The sequence below is a fragment of the Tamandua tetradactyla genome, chromosome 20 (genome assembly GCF_023851605.1).
Source record: "Tamandua tetradactyla isolate mTamTet1 chromosome 20, mTamTet1.pri, whole genome shotgun sequence".
Classification (NCBI taxonomy): domain Eukaryota; kingdom Metazoa; phylum Chordata; class Mammalia; order Pilosa; family Myrmecophagidae; genus Tamandua; species Tamandua tetradactyla.
The window spans coordinates 44797944-44823122 of NC_135346.1; positions in this window are offsets into that span (position 1 = coordinate 44797944).

Here is a 25179-nt window from a genome sequence, read left to right on the forward strand (position 1 = left end):
TAAATCCTTATATGTGGATTCCAAATATTTTCTCCCATTAGGTAGGTTGTTTTCTCATGTTCATGGTAAAGTTCTTTGATACACAAAAATTTTTAATTCTGATGAGGTCCCATTTATCTCTTATTTTTTTCTTTTGTAGCTGATGCTTCTTATAATGTCTGAGAAATCATTGCCTAACACAAAATCCTGAAAATACTTCCCTATATTTTCTTCTAGGAGCTTTACAGTTTTTGTTCTTATGTTTAGGTCTTTGATCTGTTTTGAGTTAATTTCATATATGGTGTGAGATAGGGCTCCTCCTTCATTCTTTTGCCTGTGGATAACCAGTGTACTCAGTATCCTTTGTGGAAGAGACTCCCCATGGAGGAACTTGGCAACCTTGTCAAAATTCGATTGGTCTAACACTACCTATAATTATGGCTTAAAATTGCTTCCAGGAAGCTTCTTTTATTGCTCAGATGTAGCCTTTCTCTCCCTACATCTAATTCTGCAAAGAAAATCACTACCTGCTCTACTATGTAGAACATGACAAAAAAAAAAAAAAAAAAATTCGATTGGCCATCAATGTGAAGATCTAGTTCTGAACTCTCAGTTTAATTTGATTGGTCTATATGTCTATCCTTGTGCCAGTATATGCTGTTTTTACCACTATAGCTTTGTAATAAGCTTAAAGTCAGGAAAACTGAGTCCTATAACTTTGTTCTTCTTTTTCAAGATGATTTTGGCTATTTGGGGCCCCTTACTCTTACAAATAAATTGATACTTGGCTTTTCCATGCCTGCAGTGTAGGCCATTAGAATTTTGATTGGGACTGCATTGAAGCTTTAGATCACTTCAGTAGAATTGATGTCTTGATAGTCTTCTAATCCACAAACATGGAATGCTCTTCCATTTATTTAGATTTTCTTCATTTTTTCTCAGCAAAATTTTGTAGTTTTTCATGTCTAAATCCTTAATAAGTGTTTAATATCTAGAATATATAAAGAAATCCTACAACTTAACAATAAGAAGAAAACAACCCAAATAAAAAATGGGCAAAAAACTTTGAGACATTTCTCCAGAAAGGTTATAGAGATGGCTAAAAGGCATATGAAAAGAAACTCAACTTCATTAGTTATTAGGGAAAGGCAAATCAAAACCACAATGAGATAACATTTCGCACCACCTAGAATGACCACTATTAAAAGTGTTGGAGAGCATGTGAGAAGTAGGAACATTTGTTCATTGCTGGTAAGAATGTAAAATGGAACAGCTGCTGTGGGAGTTCAGTAGTTCCTCAGAAAGCTAATTATAGAGTTACCATATGACTTGGAAGTCCCTCTATTAGGAAACCACTCCAAAGAGTTGAAAGTAGGAACTTGAACAGATATATGCACACCAATATTCGTAGCAGCATAATTCACAATTTCCAAAAGATGGAAGTAACCCAAATACCCATCGACTGATGAATGAATAAATAAAATGTGGTATATACATACAATGGAATATTATTCAATTTTAAAAAAGAATGAAGTTCTGATTCATGCAACAGTATGGATGAACCTTGATGACATCATGTTGAGTGAAATAAGCCAGACACAAAAGAACAAATATTATATGAGATATAAAATATAAATAATAATTAGAATTATTATATAAAATAATTAGAATAAGCAAACTCATAGAGTTAGGATCTAGAATATAGATTGCCAAGGACTGGGTTGGGGGTAGGGAATGGGGAGTTAAGTTTTAATTCGAACAGAGTTTCTGTTTTGGTTGACTGTAAGGGTTTGGAAATGAATGACGGTACTGGTAACACAAAATTTTGAGTGTAATTAATACTACTGAATTATATAAGTGAACGTGGTTAAAAGGGGAGATTTTAGATCATATGTATGTTACTAGAATAAAAATTAAAATATAAAGCAGAACTGTGCAACATAATGAACCCTATTTTAAACGATGGACTATAGTCAATAGTACAAGTATAAAAACATTCTTTCATAAATTATAACAAATGTACCACACTAATGCGAGGTGTTAATAATAGTGTGGTATATGGGAAAAAATGACCCTAATATAAACTATAGCCTATAATTAGTACTACAATTCTAATATTCTTTCATCAATTGTGACAAAGTTACCACGCTAATGCAAAAGGTCAATAATGGGGTGGGGGAGTTGTGATGTATGGGAGCGCTGTATTTGTTACATGATTTTTCTGTAAATTTACAATTTCTGTAACCAAAAAAAATTGAAAAGAATCTATAATTTTGAGATTATTGTTTTGAAGTTCCTTCTAGAGTCTTGTTTATATTTTCCTACATTTGGGTCGTACAATGTACAGGAAAAAGAATGTGCTAAACTCAGGTGAGTTTAGCCCAATTCATGCCTGGATGGTTATTGAGGCTTTATTGTGACCTTGCACATTTAAAATAAGGGAAGTATATTAATCAGAAGTTTTATATTTGCCAGTGTCAAAAATAACTGAGTGACTTGAGCAATGGAAAGAATTTATTGGTTCACACAAGAACAAATCTAGGATATGTATAGTGGCAGCTGGGATTCAGTTACTCAAAATGTCTTTTTTTTTTTTTGCTCACACTTGGTCTGATCATCTCTTAACTCTGATTCTTCTTTTTCTTTTTTTGATATTCAGCTCTTTGTGGGTGTGGATATTTTTCCTTTGAATTGAGTATCTATTTTTATTGTGATAAAATATACATAACACTAAATTTGCCATTTGGACTATTTTTACCCATACAACTCACTGACATTAATTACATTTACAATGTTATGCAGCCATTACCACTCTCTATTTCCAAAATATTTTTACCATTAATCAATAGCTCCCCATTTCTCCCTCTACCCTATCCTTGGTAACCTCTAATCTACTTTTTGTCTTTATGAATTTGCTTATTCTGGATATTTCATGTAAGTGTAATTATACAGCATTATTCCTTTTGTTTTTGGTTTATATCATTTAGCATGATGTTTTCAAGGTTCATCCATGTTGGCGCATGTATCAGTATTTCATTTCTTTTTATGACTGATCTGGTTCTTTTTGAGTTAATTTTATTAACTAAGGTGGCAATGTGATCATCAGCAGACCCAGTTTCCTACCCTATCTTTTCAGAACCTCAATGGAATTAGTTCTGCTTTTACAATCATTTCTAGAACTGCTGTTTGTTGGGCTTGTAAAGGTCATAGATCCGACTCTGGATCAGCTAGCCCCATTCAAAATGCCTGGAGAGAAAAGTAAGGATTTAAAAAAATCAAAAAGCTGTTTTCAGAAGAAAGGGGGAATATTTGTTGATGATATTGCAATAACAAATATGCAAATCATTACATCTAATATATAAAATATTACATATGCTATATGTAGTCGGAGTTTCAAACCTAAGTTTTGCCTGAGGGCTATGGAATCGATCCCATCGCTCTATAGTCATGTGTCAGTCTCTGGGTGCATTTGTGTTTGTTTATATCTTAGATACAATTTGCCAGATGGGAAAAATCCATTGATGCAGCTAAGCCACTAAGCTGGCCTGGTGGTCGTGATCAGAGGATGTGGGTAAATTCATCTTTGAACAAATGAATTAAATATACACAGTAAATGGTTTAACACCCAGCAGGAGAGTGCCGCCTAATCACTGGGGAAGGAAAGCAAAGCCAGCAGAGCAGCAAGACTCACGTGGTCACTCCTACAGTTGGGTCTAAAGAGGTGGCAATAGCCAGGAGGCTAGGAGAGTGCTTTGTAGCACAGCATTCACCCAAGTGTGCAATATGTTAACCACAGCTGGGTCTGGCATATTCATCCCTGACTAATGGGAGGAGAGAAGAAGGGGTTCAAGTGCTGAATAAATAAATTACTTAATTACATATTATCGGAGAGAAGAACAGATGGTCAGCTTAGCTCATCTTCTGATGCCTTTGGCTTCTGAACGGAGACTGGATCCTCAGAGACTAGAACACGTTGGGCTCTTGATTTTGTTTATCTACTGGTCCTACCAGAGACCCATTGTCCTCAGGAATAAACAGGCTCAGTTCCCCAAGGCTGAGAGATGCTAGGTACTCTAAGTTGAAGGTGGGTAAGCTTAAGCCAGTCAACATTTTTCACTTTGTTAATTTTGGCACCAGATGGAGGTAGAAATGGATTTCATTTCCTGTAAAATGATTGAAAAGTGATTTTCAGTTGGAGATCTAATCAAATGTGAAAAGAGTAGTTGAACAGTTACTTAATGTGCTTGGGAGCATCTCCTGTCACTGCAAACCATAGGCTTGTTTTCTTCTGCTTTGGATGTCCCCATGGAGAATCCACTTTTTTTCTGAGTGTCGGTTGCTCTGGTATTAGAGGGAAATACAGCTGGGGTTGTATTCTGGAAGCATCATGTTTGTTTACACGTGCTTCAGCTTGGCAAGGTAGGATGTGCAGAGCACTGGTTCCCGTGTGCTGGTCTGAGGATAGATGCCAGGGCAGCAGTACCAGAATCACTTGGGATGTTCATTAAAGTTACATATTCCTTAGCCCCAACATAGAGATCCTGTTTCATTAGGTCTTGCGTAGGGTCTGGAAACGTTTATCTTTAAAAAGCTCCACAAGTGATTCTGAAGCAAGTTTGGGGATCATTGTGTATCAGTTGGGGAATGGGAAAGAAATGGTAAACTCAAAAAGGTTATTCAAAAAGATTTTATTAAGATGGCTCACTTACAGAGATGTGGACTGGGGTAAGGAAAACTCATTATCAAGAGATGGCAAGGCACCCTGGGCCAGTAACAGTGGGAAACAGGTCCAAGGGGAGGAAGTTGTCATCCAAATCTACAGAGATCTGTGGTTGTAAGACAGGGTCCCTGGAGCTGTGGACTTTGATAAAGTAAGTAGCACGGCCACCATCTTCCCATGGCCTGGCAAGGATGACAACAGGATGTCCCAATCTCTCTCTCCTTTTGCCTTTATATCTTTTGCTGGTTCTTTCCATTAGCCAAATCTAAAAGATAAGGGAAGTCAGTTGATACTCGTGAAGCATAAAACAGGAAAAATAAGTGTAGAGAGAGGATCTGAAGGCGAATGGAGAATATCTAGCCCATATTGGTATAGATAACATTTCCTAGTTAAACATTTGTGTGCCAAAGTGTAGACTGCAAAATCCTATATATTGTTTTCTACTTAATTGTTTTCCTCCGTGTTAAATCGCCTCTATGATTTCATCATAAAGACTGTAAACTCTGAAAGACTAGGGTGACACCTTATAAATTAGCTTCCTGTGTTTTGACCATGGTCAGCCAGTCCAGACAACGTTTCTGGCAAGGCCTGTGGGGAGAATGTTTTGTAACATCTTGATTGTTGGCCAGGTTGTCAACTTTAAATTTAGTGATATGCTAGTAGAATATTCTCTTCTCTCTTATCAAGTAATTATGGATCTATCATTCTACATTCCATGAATTTATTTATAGCCTCCAGGAGGCTATTTATAATTATAACCAATATGGTCTCCATATTGGCTGTCCTAAACACATCTCCTTAAAGAAGCCACATTGCTTTAACTACCTAAAGGACTGCATTCAGCTAAACTGCTTTGTTTTAGTTTTATGTATTTCTTTCACAATAGTAAAGCCTGCTTTTAAGGTTCATTAGTAATTATAACTCCACATGAAAAGCATTGGGTTAATTTTGATTTTAGAATGTTGTGTGCAAATACATCTTAATATATAGCCCTGAAATGGTCTTTAAGAATTATCTGTGGAATCCCTAGAAATTTATGAAGACATCAACTCCTTCACCCAATAGAGGAAGTTTTTGGCTTTTAGAATCTCTCTTTAGGCTAGAGACTAACAGGTCAAAGAGAAAGTCTTCCATTATAGGGATTCATTAGGCCACCCATGCTTGGTGAGGAGGCCGGGCCAATGGTCTCACCGGGGGCAAGTTGCAGTGATGGGTAAGAGCAAAGGAATGTACTGGCCATACTCATCACTAACAACTTTGAACGCCTACTGAGTCCTGAGCACTTTGCATGGAACTCAGTCTGTCCAGGAGCTCAGGCAGAAACTGGGAGTCATCCTTGATTCTTTTTTTTTTTCACACCCTAAATAATTTATCAGCATATTTCGTAGTTTCTACCTTTCGGAATACATTCAGAATCTAACCACTTCTCATTGCCTACTCTGTGCTCTGGTCCAAGTCACCATTATCTCTCTCTCAGATTAGAGTAGTCATCTCCCAACTGCTCTGTCCCCTTCTCCCCCTTTTCTGTTCTGCCTCCTCTCAGAAGAGCCAGAAGAGGCCTTTTGACAGGTCAGCTCGTGTTGCTCCCCTGTTTAAAACCCTCCAAAGACTCCCATCTCACTCAAAGTAAAGGCTAATGCTTATGAGGTTGAGCTTTTTCTTTTCCACAGTTCTCTCTGACCTTATCTCCTTTCCCCATCCTCTTCTCTCATTATATTCTAACTACAGCATGCTTCTGACTCCCAGCCTTTGCATTTGCTGTTCCTTCTGCCTAGAATGTTCTTTCCCCAGATATCTGCCTGACTTATTTCTTTAGGTCTGTGCTCATATATGACCGTATTGGAGAAGTCTCCCATGACTACCACATATATAGCACCCTATCATTCTCTTTTCATCACATTCTATTATTTTTCTTCATAGCACATGTCACCGTGGGACCTACTTACTGATTTGTCTTCCCCCAACAAGAAGGACAACTTTTTGAAGGCTGAAACTGTTGTTTCCTGCAGTAATGAATGAATGAATAAGTCGTTTCTTCTTAAGAAATATACTATCTAGTGTTTATCAAAAGCTATCTAAATTTCCCATTTGAAATGATACTTACCTTGTACTTACTTATCTGGTACTTTGTTAAGTATTTATAAGCCTTATGTCCAATGAAGGGTATTTTGGTTTATAGCCAATGAAGGGATATGGGTGTATGATATATATACATATATTAATAAATATACACAGACATGTATGAACTATGCATATATATCTAATATGAATGTGTATGTACGTAGATCTATGAATATTTGCGTGTAAGAACGTATGTGAGAGTCTGTGTGTGTTTCCGTGTCTGTGTCTGTGTCTGTATGTGCATGAGTGTATGTGTTTGTGTCTATAAATTTCTTGTTTTTTGTGCGTGGATAGGCACCGGGAATCAAACCCGGGTCTCGAGCATGGCAGGCAAGAACTCTGCCTGCTGAGCCACCGTGGCCTGCTCGAAATTTCTTTTTGGACACAGGAAAGAGATAGATTCTGCTGCAGAAGGAGAAGAATCCAGAGGTAGGACCTGGAAGAAGGAGGCAATAGGATGAAGAAACCTGGATATAGAGTGATAAGGAAATTATTCAGGATTGCACAACAGTCCTCATGGTCTTCGTGAAGGCTTGGAATCACCTACTGCCAGAGGAATATGTTATAGCAAACACAGTGACCTTTACTGAGCACTTGGTTCTCCCCTCCTACCTTCGAAAACAGCAGTCTTACAGTGGAGGGAGGGCTAAGAATGGAGGGCTCTAATAAACCCAAATGGTCAACAATTATGGTACTCTTCTCTTTCTCTTCCAGGATCCTTTGAAATATACATATATATTTTTTTGAATTTAGTTTTGCCTGAGAAATCTGCATCCAATTTGAATGAAAGTGAATATGTTTCAGGGCTCAAGCAGCATGTCTTCCATCTGAAGCAAAATGGAGATGAATTTCAATTAGATGTTCCCATTATAATCTGTCTCCACCTGTAGTTTTCATCAAAATTGCTAGGAAGTGTGATATAATGTATGACCAGGATTTGCCCACTGGCAGCAGTGTCCCATTATCTTAGTAAAAAAGCACAAAATAATTAGTCTGATGCATATAGATAGCGGTTTCTTACTGCGAGAGACTTTAATTGTGGTGAGTAATATATATGGAGTTTGAAAACTTATACATTTCCTCTCAAGAAGACAGCAATTACTAATTCAGTTGATAAAGTAAAAATGTCTCAGAAGATTTAATGTAAACTGAACACTGTAGTCAGTAGCCAATGTTAAAATGTCCATTTTAGGGCCTTATTTTTGCCCAAGTTTAATTTATGGTAATTTGGTGGTTGCATATAGCCTGGAAGCAAGCTGTTGGCTTGAGAGTTAGTACTTGGGTATTGCATAAATCGTGGCTGAATGTGTTGGCTTCATCTAATGCTCTTCCTTCTCTTACAATTGGAATCCTTCTCATCTTGTCATTTCCCCGGCTTCACTCCTGCCTGCTAATTCTTGGAGCTCTGAGAGCTCAGTATTTAGGAGCTCACCATCTTCATGAAGTGGTATCTTCCAAATGCCAGGTATAGTGTTTTTGGGTTTCAGAGGGAATGAGTTCAGCAAATCCTTTTGTGTGATAGAGAGGGTAATGGGATTCATGTTCTACCAGCCCAACTTACTTGCTTTAAAGGAAAATTTTATTCTGTCTCCCCACCCTCTTTTCAAAAGGTTTAAAAGGATGTAATCTGATCTATTTCCTTCCTTTAATTCCAATTAATTTGAAATGTAGGTCAGTGAAGGCAGCATTAACCACAGATAATCTAACTGGGGACCTAAACAACATGAATCAACTGTCCAAATTGCAGGATTCAGGTTAAGGTGGCTAGTTTGGAGAGACTTCTATTGGCTGCTTCAAGACTAGTGAAATAACTGCCTACCTTCTAATGTGCTTTGTACTTGCTTACAAAGATTTTGAATTATTAGTAGTGATTAATCATTTTCAAAAGTGATTAAAATTTTTTAAAAGGTGAAAGGCTCAATTGTAACTGTAGACAGCCTTATTAAATGTCAGGGGAAAATATGTTTTAAAATTTACCTTCTTTTCCTGAAACCCTAAAATCACAATACACGTGTAGTCATCTACTCCCAAGCTAGAGTAGAATAATCATATTTCTGTTACACAACTGCCTCTCTTTTTTAAATAGTGTAATTGTAATATCTAACCTTTGAATTTAAATTGCACTGTACTTTATGTACATTATCACTTTAAATCCATATATCAAACTCGTGTGATAAAGACGTCATTATCCACAATCCAAATGCAGAAAGTGGCAAATTTAAAATTAAAATTGCATTCAAATTTTTATTGTATTTTTTTCTAATTATAAAATGTCAATATTTATTGTTAAAATTCTGGAAAGTATAGAAAAGCACACAGAATTAGCTAATAATAATGAAAAAAGGAGAGAGGAAAAAATTATCAATAACGGGAATGAATAAGTAGGTATCACTACAGATTCTGCAGACATTACAAAGGATAAGAAGGTACTATAAACATTTCTATGCACATAAATTCAGCAACAAATGAAATGGACCAATTCTCTGAAAAGCTCAAATTACCAAAACTTGTTGAAGATGAAATAAGCTAACTGGATAAGTCTTACAACTACTGAAGAAATTGGATTCATAGTCATATACTTCTATAAAAGAAATCCACTAGCTTACAAGGTCTCAGTGGTGAATTGTACCAAACTTTTTTTTTTAAATTGACATGGATTCTACAGTTTCTTCTAGAAAATGGAAGAGAAGGAAACACTTCCCAACTCATTTTATGAAGCCAACATTATCCTGACACCAAAACCAGACAAAAAGCATTTCAAGAAATGAAACTAGAAAACAATATTTCTCATAAACATCAATGCAAAGAGCCTCCACAAATATAGCAAAGTAAATCTAAAGATGTGTCAAAAGAATAACACTACATTACTAAACATTGTTTTTATGGAAATATAAGCCTGACTTAATATCCAAAAATTTGATCAATGTAATCCATTTAAATAGCACTTTAAAGAAAAACCACATTATTATATCAATTTATGCAGAAACAGCATTTGCTAACATTCAACTTCCATTCATTATAATAACTCTCAAAAAATTAGGATTAGAACTTCCTTAGCCTAATAAAGTGTATTTACAAAAAAATAAGTAGCCAAAATCATATTTAATGGTGAGAGAGTGAATGCTTTCTCCCAAAAGATCAGGAAGTTGGCAAGGAAGTCCTATTTCACCACTTCAATTTAATATTCTGTTAGAAGGGCATCAAAAGAAATGAAAGGCATATATGGGCTGGAAAGGAAGAAATAAATCTATTTATAGATAGCATAATTGTCTACATAGAAAAATCTCAAGTAATTTACAAAAATAACCCAATAGCAAAAATCAAATCAAAGCAAACAAAACACCTCTTAGAATTAAAAAAAATCAGTCTTGCAAAGTCACAGGATAAAAGTTCAACGCACAAAAATTAATCAAATTTTTATATATTAGTGAAGGGCAGCTGGAAACCCAACTTTTAAAATATACCACTTAAATTAGCCCAAAAAGTGGAATAGAAAAAAATCTAACAAAGCATGTTCAGAAACTGTACACTGAAAGGATGCAATGATGAAAGAACTCTGAGAAGACTTAAGAAAATGGAGAGGCATAGGGTATTGATAGAAAGATACAACCTAGTAAAAATTTCAATTCTTCCCACATTTGTCTACAGATAAACACAAATCCAATAAAAATTTCAGCAGGATATTGTAGATGTAGATAAGCTACTCTAAAATTTAACATGTTTGAGAACATTCACAATTTTGACAGCTGATCAAATGATATTTCAGTTAGCATTTACTGTTTTGAATTTAAGAACTTTGCTATCTGAATTTGTAGATTTTTTCCTTGTTGCCTTAATTTTAAATTAGTTTATAAAACTTACTGCACAAACACATGTTTTTACAAAGATTAAATGGATACTTTATTTAAATATGCCTATAATTAAACTTAGTTTCCATTTTTGGTAGTTCTAGGTGTACTGCTTGTGTTCTTAAGTAAAATATCTATCTATCTATCTATATATATACAAATAAAAATAAAATTTAACAGTGAAAGGCAAAGGAACTAAAATAGCTGGAAAAAATGAGAAAGAAGAATAAAGTTAAAGAAATCAAATTTGCCAACCTTAATACTTCCTATAAAGCTACGGTAATCAAGAAAGCGTGGTATTGCCGAAGGAATAGACACATAGATCAAAGGAACAGAATAGAGATTTCAGAAATAGAACAACACAAATATGATCACTTGAATTTTTTTTGCACTAGAATAATTCTATTTATTTTAAAACAAACTGTATTTTCTATAACAATTTTAGATTTACAGAAAAACTGTGAAAATAGTACACATTCCCATATACCCCACACTGATTTTCCCCTATTACTAACATCTTACATAAATGTGCTACATTTTTTACAGCTAATGAGCCAATATTAATACATTATTATTACCTAAAGGCCATACTTTTTTTTTTTTTTTCAGATTTCTTTAGCTTTTATCAAATGTCCTGTTTCTATTTCAGGATCTTATCCGGGTCACATTCCATTTAGTTGTCATGTTTCTTTAGGTTCTCCTTGTCTGTGACAATTGTTCATATTTTCCTTGATTTTAATGACCTTGACCATTTTAAAGATTACTGGTTGGTTATTTTACAGAACATTCATAAAGAAATGTGTCTATTGTTTTTTTCACATGATGAGACTGAGGTTGTGTTTTGGGGAGAAGCCCACTGAGGGAAACTGCCATTCTCATCACTTCATAATAAGGGGACATACTTTCAACATGATATTGATGTTGGTCTTGATCATCTCACTGAGGCAGCATTTGTCAGGATTCAGCATTCAATTCACTCTCCCCTCACCCCCTTCCCTGTGCTATTTTGAAGAAGTCACTATGCCCAGCCCGTACTTAAGAGGAAGGAATTTCTCCTCCATCTCTTTATAGGGCAGAGTGGGTCCTTAAGTTATATGGAATTCTTCTGCACAAGAAATTTCTGTCTTTTCACACTTGTTTATTCAATCATTTATTTCTTTTGGTAAGGACACATGGGTATTTATTTTATACTTTGGATTATATTCCAGTACCACTTTACTTTGTTACTCAATTTTCTCCCCAGCTTGGATATTCAGAGCTCTTTCAGTTGGCTCCTGTGTCCATTCAGCATGTTCCCATCTGTGTATGTGTGTGTGTTTGTGCATGTGTTAGCAGTTCCTTACTTTTTGGCACTACAAAATGCTCCAGTCTCATCTATTTCCTACTCTAGCCCTCAAATCAGCTCTTTCTCCAAGGAGTCCTGGTTCCTTTTGTTGGAGAACAGTTTAGAAATCAAGACCTGGAGGAACCTGAAGTGTTGTTGCTTCTAGACCCTCTCAGCTGATAGGGCAAGTAAATATAGGTGTGTATACTACACTTGCCTGTGTATATAAACATCTGCAAATATTTCTATTTGTAGCCATTTGTATCTATAGTAAGCTAAAATGAGTTAATACTGATGTCTTCAACTGTAATGCCGTTACCATGTGGATTATTCTAGTCCCTCCCCTTGCTTATTTGTAAACTTCCACTGCAACAGTGTCAAACCTGGCCCCCACCATCTGCCACCCATTTACTTAACTGTTCAATACCAATACACATACATAGATGTATTACAACTATTAACCTGTACTTTATCAGACAACCCTTAGTAGAATGCGTAAGTACAGGTTTTTGGTTTTTTGCCTTTACATTTACAGACTCCATTCATTTCCAGTTACTTAGGTCTGCACCTTTTCCTCCCAGCCCCATCAGAGGGGTAGTTTCATACTTTTGGATACAGTTAAATTGCTTTGTTATAGTCTGCATTCCTTTTTGGGATAGAAAACATCCTAAATGATTTTTAGAAAAATTTTCACACATTATAGTTGATGCTTTGTGTTGTAAAAGTCTATGGGCTTCTCCCCTCTATGTGGGACATGATGCCCAGGCGTGTAAGTCTCCTTGGCAATTGTGGGACATGACTCCCAGAGATGAGCCTGGCCCTGGTATTATGGGATTGATAACGCCTACCTGACCTAAAGGGGAAAAAGAAATGAAACAAAATAAGATATTAGTGGCTAAAACAGTTCAGATAGAGTTGAGAGGCTATTCTGGAGGTTAGACCTATGCAAGTTTCAGCTAGATATTGCTAATTGCCATGGTATGCCAAGCCCCAACCAACAGTATTTCTGTAAACCCTAACGAATACCCAGAGCTCTATCTAGGACACTATAAGAGTTTCTCTCACTAAGTTTATTTTTCAGAAACCTAAAACCTCCAGATGGTTTCTAGGCCAAACAAACCTGAAACTCAGAGTTATTAGTTTCTCCAAGAACATCAACCAGTTGCATCCCCCTACCCCATAATGTTGACACCCCTTTTAAATGAAGAAGTTAGAACAGTCATTGCCCAAAATATCCCTAAAGATTGGGATAAGGATCAAAGGAGAAGGAGGAGCTGCAAAAGAGAAGATAGGATTTAACAAGTGAGTATGACTGTTGAATCATTATGTTGATATTTCTTTCTAGTCTCCAGTGTCTTAGAGCAGCAAGAAGGAAATACCTGAAATTGTGGAACTGTAAACTATACCATATGTATTGCCTAATGTCTCTAGAAAAACAGAACCAACGGGAGATATCTGTAAAAATGAGGTTTATAAAGGTGTCTCATGCAACTGTGGGAATGGAAGAGTCCAAAATCCATAGGGCAGGCTGTGAAGCTAGCAGCTCCAATGAAGCGTCTGGATGAACTCCACAGGAGAGGCTCCCTAGCTGAAGAAGCAGTGAAAGAGTCTCTCTTCTTCCTTAAAAGTCTTCAGCTGATTAGATTACATCATGGGGGGGGGGACACCTTAGTTGATTGCAGATATAATCAGCCACAGACGCAATCAATTGACATGATTTAATAGACCAGCCTTCCGGTTTATCAATCAGCCACAAAATATCCCTGCAGCAATGGTCCAGCCAGCGCTTGCCTGACCAGACAACTGGGCATCATCACTTGGCCAAGTTGACACCAGAACCTAACTGTCACACTATACTTTGAAATTTGCTCTGTAACTACTTCTGAAAATGTACTTTGAAATTTATCATCTTTTTCAATATGTTCTATTACACAATATAATAAAAAATGTTAAAAATGCTATGGGTTTTGACAAAAAGTGTGGTGCCATGTATAAATAATTACAGTACTATAGAGAATAGTTTCATTGCCTTAAAACATCTCCAATGTATCACGTAGTTAACTCTCTCCCCCAGAGCTCCCTGCCCCCCAAACCCAGGCAACTACTGATCTTTTATTGTTTACATAGTTTTTCCCTTTCCAGAATGACATATAATTGGAATTATATAATATGCAGCCTTTTCAGACTGGCTTATTTCATTTAGAAATGTGCATTTAGGTTTTTTCCATGTCGTTTTGTTGCTTGATAGTTGTATTAGGATTCTCCAGAGAAGCAAAACTGACAGGAAACGTATAGTGTGCATGGAAATATCAAGAACTTTAGTGTAGAAATTGCCTCGTGTAACTCATGTGGGGCTTGGCAAGTTCAGATTCCATTGGGCAGGCCGCAAGTTAGGATTAAATGGTGATGCTGAAATTTTCAGGAGAAGCTGGCTGGCTGAAGTCAGATAGAAATTCTTTGTTATTGTTGAAATTCTCAGTTCTCCTTTTGTGGCTTCTAGCTAATTGGCTGATGGGATTCCTCCCATCGCTGAAAGCGGTCTCCTTTGTGGATTGTAAACTGTTCTCAGTCGTAAATGCAATAGACTGATAACTGATTTAAATCTATGAAATATCCTCAGAATAACAATCAGGCTGGTATTTGCTTGACCATACAGCTAGACACCATAACCTCACCACGTTGACATATGAAATTAACAATCACAAAAACTCATCCCTTTTTATTGCCAAATAATATTCTATTGTGTGGATGCCATTTGATTTTTACAAATATATATGAGCAATTTATTTTAAAAAGTACTATATTTTCATCAAACAGTGCTGAAACAATTGGATATCAATTTGCAAATAAATAAAACCTCAATCCAATCCTTATACTACAGATAAAAATGGATGCAAAATGAATTACAGATCTAATTGTAAAATTAAAAAAAAATGCTTTTAGAAGAAAATCTTCATGCCCTGGGATTAAGCAGAGGATTTTCAGGCTTAACACTCCAAAGGCATAATCCATAAAAGAAGTTGATAAATTGGACTTTATCAAAATGAAAAAAACTTTTGTATCACCACAGGTACTAAGATAATGAAAAGGCAAGCTATCGACAGGAAGAAAACATTTGAAAATCACATGTCCAGTAAATGACTTGTATTTAGAATATTTAAAGAACTATGAAAACTCAATGGTAAAAATACAAACAAACTAATTAGAAAATTGGCAGAATACTTATATGTTTACAATGTATGTTGACCCTTTATGAGGGAGAACATAGTAATGGCACATGAAAAGATGTTCAACATTATCAGCTAATGGAGAAAGAATGTGACCTGGCCCCTTAGAACTTCTCTGAATTCCTCTCCTGTGTTTCCCTACCTCACTTACTGTGCTTCAGGCACAGACATATCTTTGCTTTCCTAGAATATACCAGACACCATATTGACGTTTACCAGAAATATTCTTCCCCAAATATTCATACAGCTAGTTCTCTTATCTCCTTCATATCTAAATGAGGCCTACAGTCTTTACCCTGTGTAAACAGCAATCCTTTTTCCCTGTATGCCAAATTCCTATCTTTTTTCCATGGCATTTATCATCTTAAAATGAATTCTATAACGCATTGATTAGATTCAATGCTTATCTTTACTTGCCAATATTTAAATTTCTTATGGACAGAGATTGCTTGCTTGAGTTTTGTTTACTGATGTATCCCAGTGCCTGGCATACAGTAGATGCTAAATAAAATATTTGTTGCATGTATGAGAGAAATAAGGTTGCTGACCATTTGATAGAATTTTGATATGTGATGTCTGAATATCAAATGTTTAGCATTTCATGTGTTTTATATATTTATTATGTGATTAGTGGTAGATGGCAATAGTGTATGAATATTGATACTTTTTTTCCTGCATCTACATTAGAATAGCATGATGATTTTCACAGCAAATCCCAAGTTCTAAAACTTAGGATAAATGATTCGGCTTTCTTCAGTGTCACTTTATATTCCCATGTACTCCTTTTCTTTCTCCTTGCCTTGCTATTTTTCATCAGAATTTATATTAGACATGCTCTTTTTGTTGTTTTTCCTAAGTATGAGCTGATGATTATTTGAAAGCCCGGGAGTTTAAGCTTGTGTCATTAAAAATATATTTATTATTATCAAATTAAATTTTCATTTACATGAAATGTGTTTATTAAGTACTCAATATTGTAATTTATAATGTATATGACTTTTGAAAATAAAATGTCACTTTTAACATAACCTTTGTTCTGTAAAAATATTCTACATGTGTGTACACCATCAAAAGAATCTTTTTTGTTTGGAAACTTCTATGCATATTATGTAAACAAATTGTCAAAAATTAGATATCAGTATTTTTAAAGCTAAGATAATTGGGTGGCACCCAGTGTTTAATTTCTGCAACTCCTAAACTTATAAATTAAAAATGGATATTAAAACCCAGGTTCTATAAATTTCATTTCAGTAATGCTTTTTTGTTGATATGTTTATGGTGGCAGTACAAGATCATGAAGAGAATGTATGTGATATAAAAATTAGTATAAAAAGCGCCACATGATATTCAAATATGAAAAACAGATCTCCTCATTTTAATTTAAAATGAATATTTGTGCTCCACTAATTGTATCAAAATCTCAAGAGACTATCTAGATAACTGGAATATACAGAGTGATTCTAAACATTCAACAGGCCAGTCAAAATGAGGACTTAATAAAAATCCACAATGAGTGAAAGCAAATGTAGGAAAGGCAGTAATGCATTTTTTCTTCTTCTTTTTAAACAGTAGTTTTTTACCCAGGAGCTCCATTACATCGAAAAAAAAAAACAAACAAACAGGTTTAGCATTCCACTTAAGATAATGCAGTATTATCAGTGTTTAAAGAATCACAAATACCTTAAAAACAAGACAGTTTGTTTTATATAGACAATCCTAAACTTCCCCTTTCAACCACAGTCACAGGACTCAGTGTTGTTAATTACACTCACAATAATGTCCTACCATCACCTCTACCCATTGCCAAACATTTACAATCGACCTTATTAAAAAGTCTGCACAAATTAAGCATAAAGCTCCCTGTTCTCTACCCTCATTCTAGATATTAACTCTATGAGTTTGCTCATTATAATTAATTTATATTAGTAAGACCATACAATATCTGTCTTTTTGTGTCTGGCTTATTTCACTCAACATATTGTCCTCAAGGTTCATTTATGACGTTGCATGCATCAGGACATCATTTCTTCTTATAGCTAATAATATTTCATCCTATGTATATACCATATTTTGTTTACCCATTTATCAGTTCATGGACACTTGGATTGTTTCTATCCTTTGGCAATTGTGAATAATGCTGTTATGAACATTGCTGTGTAAATGTCTGCTCGCATTTCTGCTTTCAGTTCTTCTGAGTATATACCTAGTAGCAGGATTATTGGATTGTATGGTAGTTCTATACTTAGCTTCCTGAGGAACTGCCAAACTGTCTTCCATAATGGCTGTACCATTTTACATTTCTACCAGCAGTGAATAAGTGCTCCTATTTCTCCACATCCTCTCCAACAATTGTAGTTTTCAGTTTTTTAATAGTGGCCATTCTAGTACGTATGAAAGATATCTCATTGTGGGTTTGATTTGCATTTCCCTAATAGTGATGCTGAGTTCCTTTAAATGTGCTTTTTATCCATCTGTCTTACCTCTTTGGAAAAATGTCTATTAGAATATTTTGACCATTTTTTAATTGGGTTGTTTGTCTCTTTATTGTTGAGTTGCAGGATTTCTTTATATATTCTAGATATTAGACTCTTATCAGATATGTGGTTTACAAATAGTTTCTCTTATTAAGTAGGCTGCCTTTTCACCTTTTTGACAAAGCCCTTTGAAGCACAAAAGTCTTCAGCTTTGAGGAGGTCCATTTATCTATTTTATGTTTCATTGCTTGTGATTTGCATGTCAAGTCTAAAAAAACCACCACCTCCACAAAATCTTTTTTTTTTTTAAAGGGCATGAAATCTACATGCCCTTTTATTTTTTATCTTATTTTTTATTTATTTTTTCTTCAATGTTTTTATTATGATATAATCATCCAAAGTACCATCAGCGCTTCACAGTATCATCATAAAGCTGTGCACTCTAATTAAAATCAATTTGAGCACTTTCATTACTCCAAAAACAATAAAAATAAGAATTAAAAATAAAAAAGAACACTCAAAACCTCCCCTACCACCCATACCCCTTATTGTTTATTTATTTTTGTCTTTTTTTTCTTGCTTATCTGTCCATATGGATAAAGGGAGTGTCAGTCACAAGGTTTTCACACTTACACATTCAATATTAAAAGCTCTATAGTTAATTCAATCATCTTCAGAAATCAAGGCTACAGCTACATATTGCTATTCACCATGGTTTGCCAACCCCCGACCAAAACCATTCCTGTCAACCCTAAAAAATACCTTGGGCTCTATCTGAGGTTCTATGAAAGTTTCATGCACTAGGAAACCCTCTTCAGAGCATCAACTAGTTCCATCCCCCTATCTCATATCACAGACAGCCCCTTCCAACATGAAAACATTAGAATGGGCAGAGCCCAAATACCCCTAAAGAGTGGGAGAAGGATCAAAGGAGAAGGAGGAGTTATAACAGAGAAGATAGGATTTGACAAATGGGTATGATTGCTGAATCATTATATTGATGTTTCTTTTAGTTTCCAGTGTCTTAGAGGAACTAGAAGGAAAAACCTAAAATTGTGGAACTGTAACCCTACCAAACTCTGAAATCTGTTCTATAACTAATTGTTGCGGTCTGCTTTGAAATTGATTGTCTTTTTTGTATGTACGTTATATTTCACAATTAAAAAATGTTTTTTTTTTCTTTTTAAGGAAGCAAGGTTATAGGTTTAAAATTCAATAATTTCAGGAATTTCCCTCTAGCTACTCCAATACTAACTGAACAGGGATTTCTATATACTGCATAAGAATAACCTCCAGAAATATTTCTCATCTCTCTTTGAAATCTCTCAGCCACTGAAACTTATTTTGTTTCATTTATCTTTCCCCATTTGGTCAACAAGTTTTTCTCACTTCCATAACACCAGAGCCAGGCCCATCTCCAGGAGTCAGGTCCCACGTTACCAGGGAGACTTATAGCCCTGGGACTTACGTCCTACACAGAGGGGCAGGCAATGAGCTCACCTGCCAAGTTGGTTTAGAGAGAGAGACCACATCTGAGCAACAAAAGAATTTCTCTGGGAGTGACTCTTAGGCATAATCATTAATCTTAGCTTCTCTTTTACAGGAATACATTTCATAAGGGCAAGCCCCAAGATCAAGGGCTCAGCTATTAAATTGGTTGTCCCCACTGCTTGGGTGGTTCTCATCTTCATGAAGCAACCTAATCTAAAGATCCCACCCACAAAGTCTGCATCCACAAGACTGGATTAAAAGAGCATGACTTTTCTGGGGCACATAACAGTTTCAAACCAGCCATATGTTGTATCTTATTTTTATCTTTCTTTTTATACTTTTAGTTACCTTTACAGATAATCTTCATTGCTATGCTGTTTTCCTCCTTCTCAGATGTCCTCCATGAAACCACCAATGTTAGTAGTGTATTAGCTACCTAGGGAGTTGATGTGAAGCTTGCAGTCACAGTTGCAGTTTAATGGAACACATTTTGGGGTCCAAATAATAATTCATATTTTTGAAACTGAGATTTTCATCAGAATCTTCCTGCAGTTTTAAGAAAGATGGCATGAATATTTCAGGACTGATAGCACAGATAATCAGTAACAGCTCCAAGAAAATACCAAAGAAGTAGAGGGATGTTGACTCAAGAGCTGCTGTAATGGCTGGCAGCTAGCAAAGCAGCAGGAGGTAGGGCCATTGCAGAGAGGCATGGAAGATGTTCTGTGGAGCTCCTCCATCTGGAAGAGGCCCTTCAGTTATGCTGCTTTTTCCTAACCAGATAGGAAACAAGTGCCAATGATCCATCTTCATTAGGTTGAACAGAACCTGCAGTAGAGGAAAAGCAATTGCCATTTACTCAGAGCTCAGTGTCAGTGAAAACCCAAGTGCTGCACTGAGAATGTTGTGGAAGAGTGATGGCCTGTAAGATGTTCAGCAAGTGTTTTCCTGAAAGAGACTTTGTTAGTAGTTTTAAGGGAAGCCATCTAATCTCAACCTGGTTAAATACAAGGATGAAATGTGTTAATAATAGCTAATTTATAGAATGCTTACTCTGTGCCAGTCCCTTTGTGATCTGCTTCCACCCCTTCCCCCTTATTTCTCAGGTAACATTTTCCCTTGCTCTCCCCACTGACCCTGTGCATTAGCCACTCTGAACTCATATGCCCTTGAAAATCCTAAGCATGTTGCCATCTCATGGTCTTGGTGCTTAATGTTCTCCACCCAGAAGTATCTTCCTCCAGATACACCTATGGCTTGCTCCCCTGCTCTAAAAGGTCTCCATTTAAACTCACTGTTCTAGTTTGCTAGCTGCTGGAATGCAATATACCAGAAGCTGAATGTCTTTTAAAAAGGGGAATTTAATAAGTTGTTCGTTTACAGTTCTAAGGCCAAGAAGACGTCCCAATTAAAACAAGTCTACAGAAATGTCCAATCAAAGGCATCCAGGGAAAGATACTTTGGTTCAAGAAGGCCGATGCAGTTCAGAGTCTCTCTCTCAAGTGAGAAGGCACATGGCGAACACAGTCAGGGCTTCTCTCTCAGCTGGAAGAGCACATGGAGAACATGGCGTCATCTGCTAGTTTTCTCTCCTGGATTCCTGTTTCATGAAGCTCCCAGGAGGCATTTTCCTTTTTCATCTCCAAAGGTCACTGGCTCCTGGACTTTGCTTCGTGGTGCTGCAGCATTCTCTGCTCTCTCCGAATCTCCTTCATTCTCCAAAATGTTTCCTCTTTTATAGGACTCCAGAAACTTATCAAGACCCACCCAAATGGGTGGAGACATGTCATCACCTAATCCAGTTTAACAACCACTCTCGATGTTTTTTGAATAGGGATTATTCAAATCTCGAGTTTTGAATAGGGATTATTCTGCCTTTATGAAATGGGATTTAGATTAACACATGGCTTTTCTAGGGGACATACATCCTCTCAAACCAGCACACTCACCTTCTAAGAAAAGCCTTTCTTTTTTCTTTTTTTTAATATTCTTATTGATAAATTATAACATACAAAAATTCTTAACATACAAAAATTCCATACATGGCTCACAATATCATCACACAGTTGTGTATTCATCACCATCATCACTTTCTCAGAACATTTGCATCACTCCAGAAAAAGAAATAGAAAAGAAAAAACTCATACATACCATGCTGCTTAACCCTCCCTCTCATTGACCACGAGTATTTCCATCTACCCAATTTAATTTAACCTTTGTCCCCCCATTGTTTATTTTTTATCCTTATTTTTTACTCACCTGTCTACACCCTAGATAAAAGGAGCATCAGACACAAGGTTTCACAATCACACAGTCACACTGTAAAAGCTATATCTTTATACAATCATCTTCAAGAAACATGGCTACCAGAACACAACCCTACAGTTTCAGGTACTTCCCTCTAGCCACTCCAATACACCATAAACTGAAAAGGGATATCTACATGATGCGGAAGAATAACCTCCAGGATAACCTCTCAACTCTGAAATCTCTCAGCTGCTGACATTTTATTGTTTTTCATTTCTCTCTTCCCCCTTTTGGTCAGGAACTTTTCTCAGTTCCTTGATGCCAGGTCCCGGCTCATCCCAGGACTTCTGTCCCATGTTGCCAGGGAGATTTACACCCCTGGGAGTCATGTCCCACACAGGGGGAAGGGCAGTGAGTTCATTTGCCATGTTGGCTTAGAAAGAGAGAGACCATGTCTGAGCAACAAAAGAAGTTCTCTGGGGGTGACTCTTATGCCTAATTTTAAGTATCCTTTGCAGGAATAAGTTTCATACAGGTGAACCCAAGATTGAGGGCTTGACCTATTGATTTGGTTGCCTCCATGCCTTGGGAGAATATCAGAATTTCTCCAAATGGGAAAGTTGAGTATTTCCTCCTTTCTCCCCAGTGCCCCAAGGGGACCTTGCAAATACTTCTATATTCACTGCCCAAATTACTCCGGGATATATTGAGGCATCATGCTAACCTGGAAAAACAACCAATCTCACACCTATTCAAGATTCCATGTACTTGTGGTGTTCAACTACACTGATTATACAAGTGAAATTAGGAAATGCACTACCCAAAATATAAATTTTGCACCAAATAAACATCTCTCCCTTTAGTGTCACATAGAAGTTGAAGTTTTAAAATATGGGCCGTACCATTCTTTACTCTGTATTCTGATTTAGTCCTATCCAGATCAGCTCTACATCTCTAGTCTAAGTCAGATCCCTTTTTCAACAGTTCTTGTATGAGGTATAGCTGACTTTTATAGCTTCATATCTCTAATTCTAAATCTCAGTTATCATATAAATATCTGAAGTTTCTGGGAATGACCAGTTTATTAAAAAGCAGCTCAATATCTCAGAATTGAGAAATAACAGTTTCGGCTCATGGATATATGTGACTGCTGTAAGAGTTTACAATCTAGTACCCTTTACAATAGGCCCCAATCTGATAACCCACAGTCTCAACTTCAGTATATATATAACTATGTTATAGTTAATTCATATGAGTAAGGCATGATACTATTTGTCTTTTTGTTTCTGACATTTCATTCAACATATAGTCCTTAAGGTTCATTCATCCAGTTGCATGCCTCACAACTTCATTCTTTCTTGTGGCTGGTCAGCAGTCCATTGTATGTATACACCATAGTCTCCCTTCCATTTCTCAGAGGTTGTACACTTAGGCCACCTCCATCCATTGTGGATTGCAAACACTGGAGAGGATTTTCTCGACTACCCTATTTCCATGAGTACTTTTTGTTACTCTCTGTCTATTTACCCTGCTTTGTTTCTCTACATAGTTTTTAGCACTGCCTAACTATATTTGTTTATCTGTTTGTTTCCCCAATTAGAATGCAAGCTCAGTTAGGTGGAGATTTGGACAGTCTTCTTCATTATATGTTATCCTCAGTGTCTCAAATGGTATCTGCAGAGAATAGACACCCAGGAACTATTGGAGGGAATGACTGAATGAATCTTGATTAATATTCACAAATAATATGAGAAATAGGTATTATTATTACCTTACTTGACTGAGGAGGATACTTGACTGAAGATGATGAACTTTACACAAAATCAAGCATATTGATTTCAGACTGTGATATTTTAACAACAGGTATTCAGTCCTATTTTAAACTTTGATTTTCTTTGTATCACCTAAACTGAAGAGAAGGATCAGAAAATATTACTTACTCTTGTGATCAAAGCTGTCTTTTTGTTAGACCTGAGGGTATAATATAAAGAGAGAGCAATAGTGTGGCTATTGTCTGGGTCTAAGAGAACCCTTTTGATATCATGCAGAGAAACAGATGGAAGAATATTCTCTAAGCATTTATGCTCAAGGCTGCCTCTACTTTGAGTGGCGTAAGAGAGAACTGATATGCGTATGTCTCAAAGCAGAACCTTTGCATGATGCTTCCTCTGAAGAGCAGACGATGACCTTGTTGTACCAAGGACAAATGAGGGACACTGAAGACCAGCATCCAGGGGATTTTTAGCTTCTAGCTAGAGATCTTCAAGAAGGAAAAACAGAAGCCTTTCAGCATCCTGAAGATGAAGCTTTGAAATCCCATTTCCTTCTTGGGCATTCAACATAGCTGGAGGCCGAAAGTGGCGGTACTGATGAGGAATTAATGATGTGAGGCTCTATTTGTATAAAAACTGTGGGAAATCCCAAAGCTTACAAGTGGTAATGACCATAAACTCCAGCTTTTCAAAGTCAGGTGCACAGCGTAATCTGTTCACATTTATCCTCACCCACCTCACTTTAACTACTTTGGGTGGGTGAATATTATATACAATTTACTTTTCTTTACAGATATATCTCAGTTTTGGGTTAGTTTGCATGGAAAACTAGAAGATTGCACTGTAACAAAAATCTAAGCTGCTAATTCTTTATAAGCTTTTATTATGAGTAAGTCCTTGAGTGGTTATTTTTTGTGTTACCAGATGTAGGAGTATTTCTTCCTTGTTAACAAGCTCATTGCCAAATTACATGCATTTCAAATGATTTTTGCCAGCATAGAAAATTAGAACTGTAAAAGTGGTAAGCAATATGCCAAAAGTGAAATCAGAAATTAGTAATAAAACTTGGATAAACTCGAATGCTGGAAAATGGCCTATTCTGGATAAGTGTTTTTGGTTAGCTGAGGCTTAAAGTGCTTTTTGTTTGTTTATTTTTCATCTCTGAAAATATTAATAATATTTGAGTTTACTCTTCTGTCATTAAAATCAGTATATTGAACCTAAGAGGTTACACTTTTAATTAAAAATCTTACAGTGCATCAGGTAAATCATTCTAGTTTTTCAATTTTCATTGTTCTTAGTAAACTTTGAAGGTTGGCCTAAACGTTAGTTGATTATAAGCCAAACATAGAATTGTTTATTTTTTTAGCTTATCTTTACAAATATTCTAAGTTTTGATTAAATGGTCATGTATGAGTTGAAAGTTATGGTAGTTTGAATTTCAAGCTCTACTGTGGCCTCTCACCTCCCTCACCTCTGTCTTTGTGAAAGTGCTCACATGTCCTCTTAAATGTGTTCTCAAATCTTCTGCCTACTTACTCCATGCTGGGCTATGCTCTTGAATTCTTTCTCATGGCCTGGCCAAGAACCTGGAAGCCAAAATCCAGCAACATGTTTTGGTGAGCCAGCCAGGAGGCATTTCTCTCTGATCATGTAGACCAGTGAGTACCGGGAGGCTTGGCCATGTGTCGCCACTTTTTTCCTTGCTTGGCTCATTGCTTTCCTCTCCTATGTCCTCATTTTCACTGCTCTCTCTAGGAATCTGGGGGCTCAAATGTAGAACATAAATTTGGCTCACCCTGAGCCACTGGCTCCCTCCTCAGAGGTGGCAGGAGCCATCTCCATGCTGTCCAGATACTAGGAGGCTCAGGGAGGCAGGTGATACTACCTTTTGGGATGTGACTGTGGGCTTCTCCCATGTCAAGCAGGAATGTAATGGGAGCCAAATCAGGTCCCCCCCCACCCTGCCCCACTCC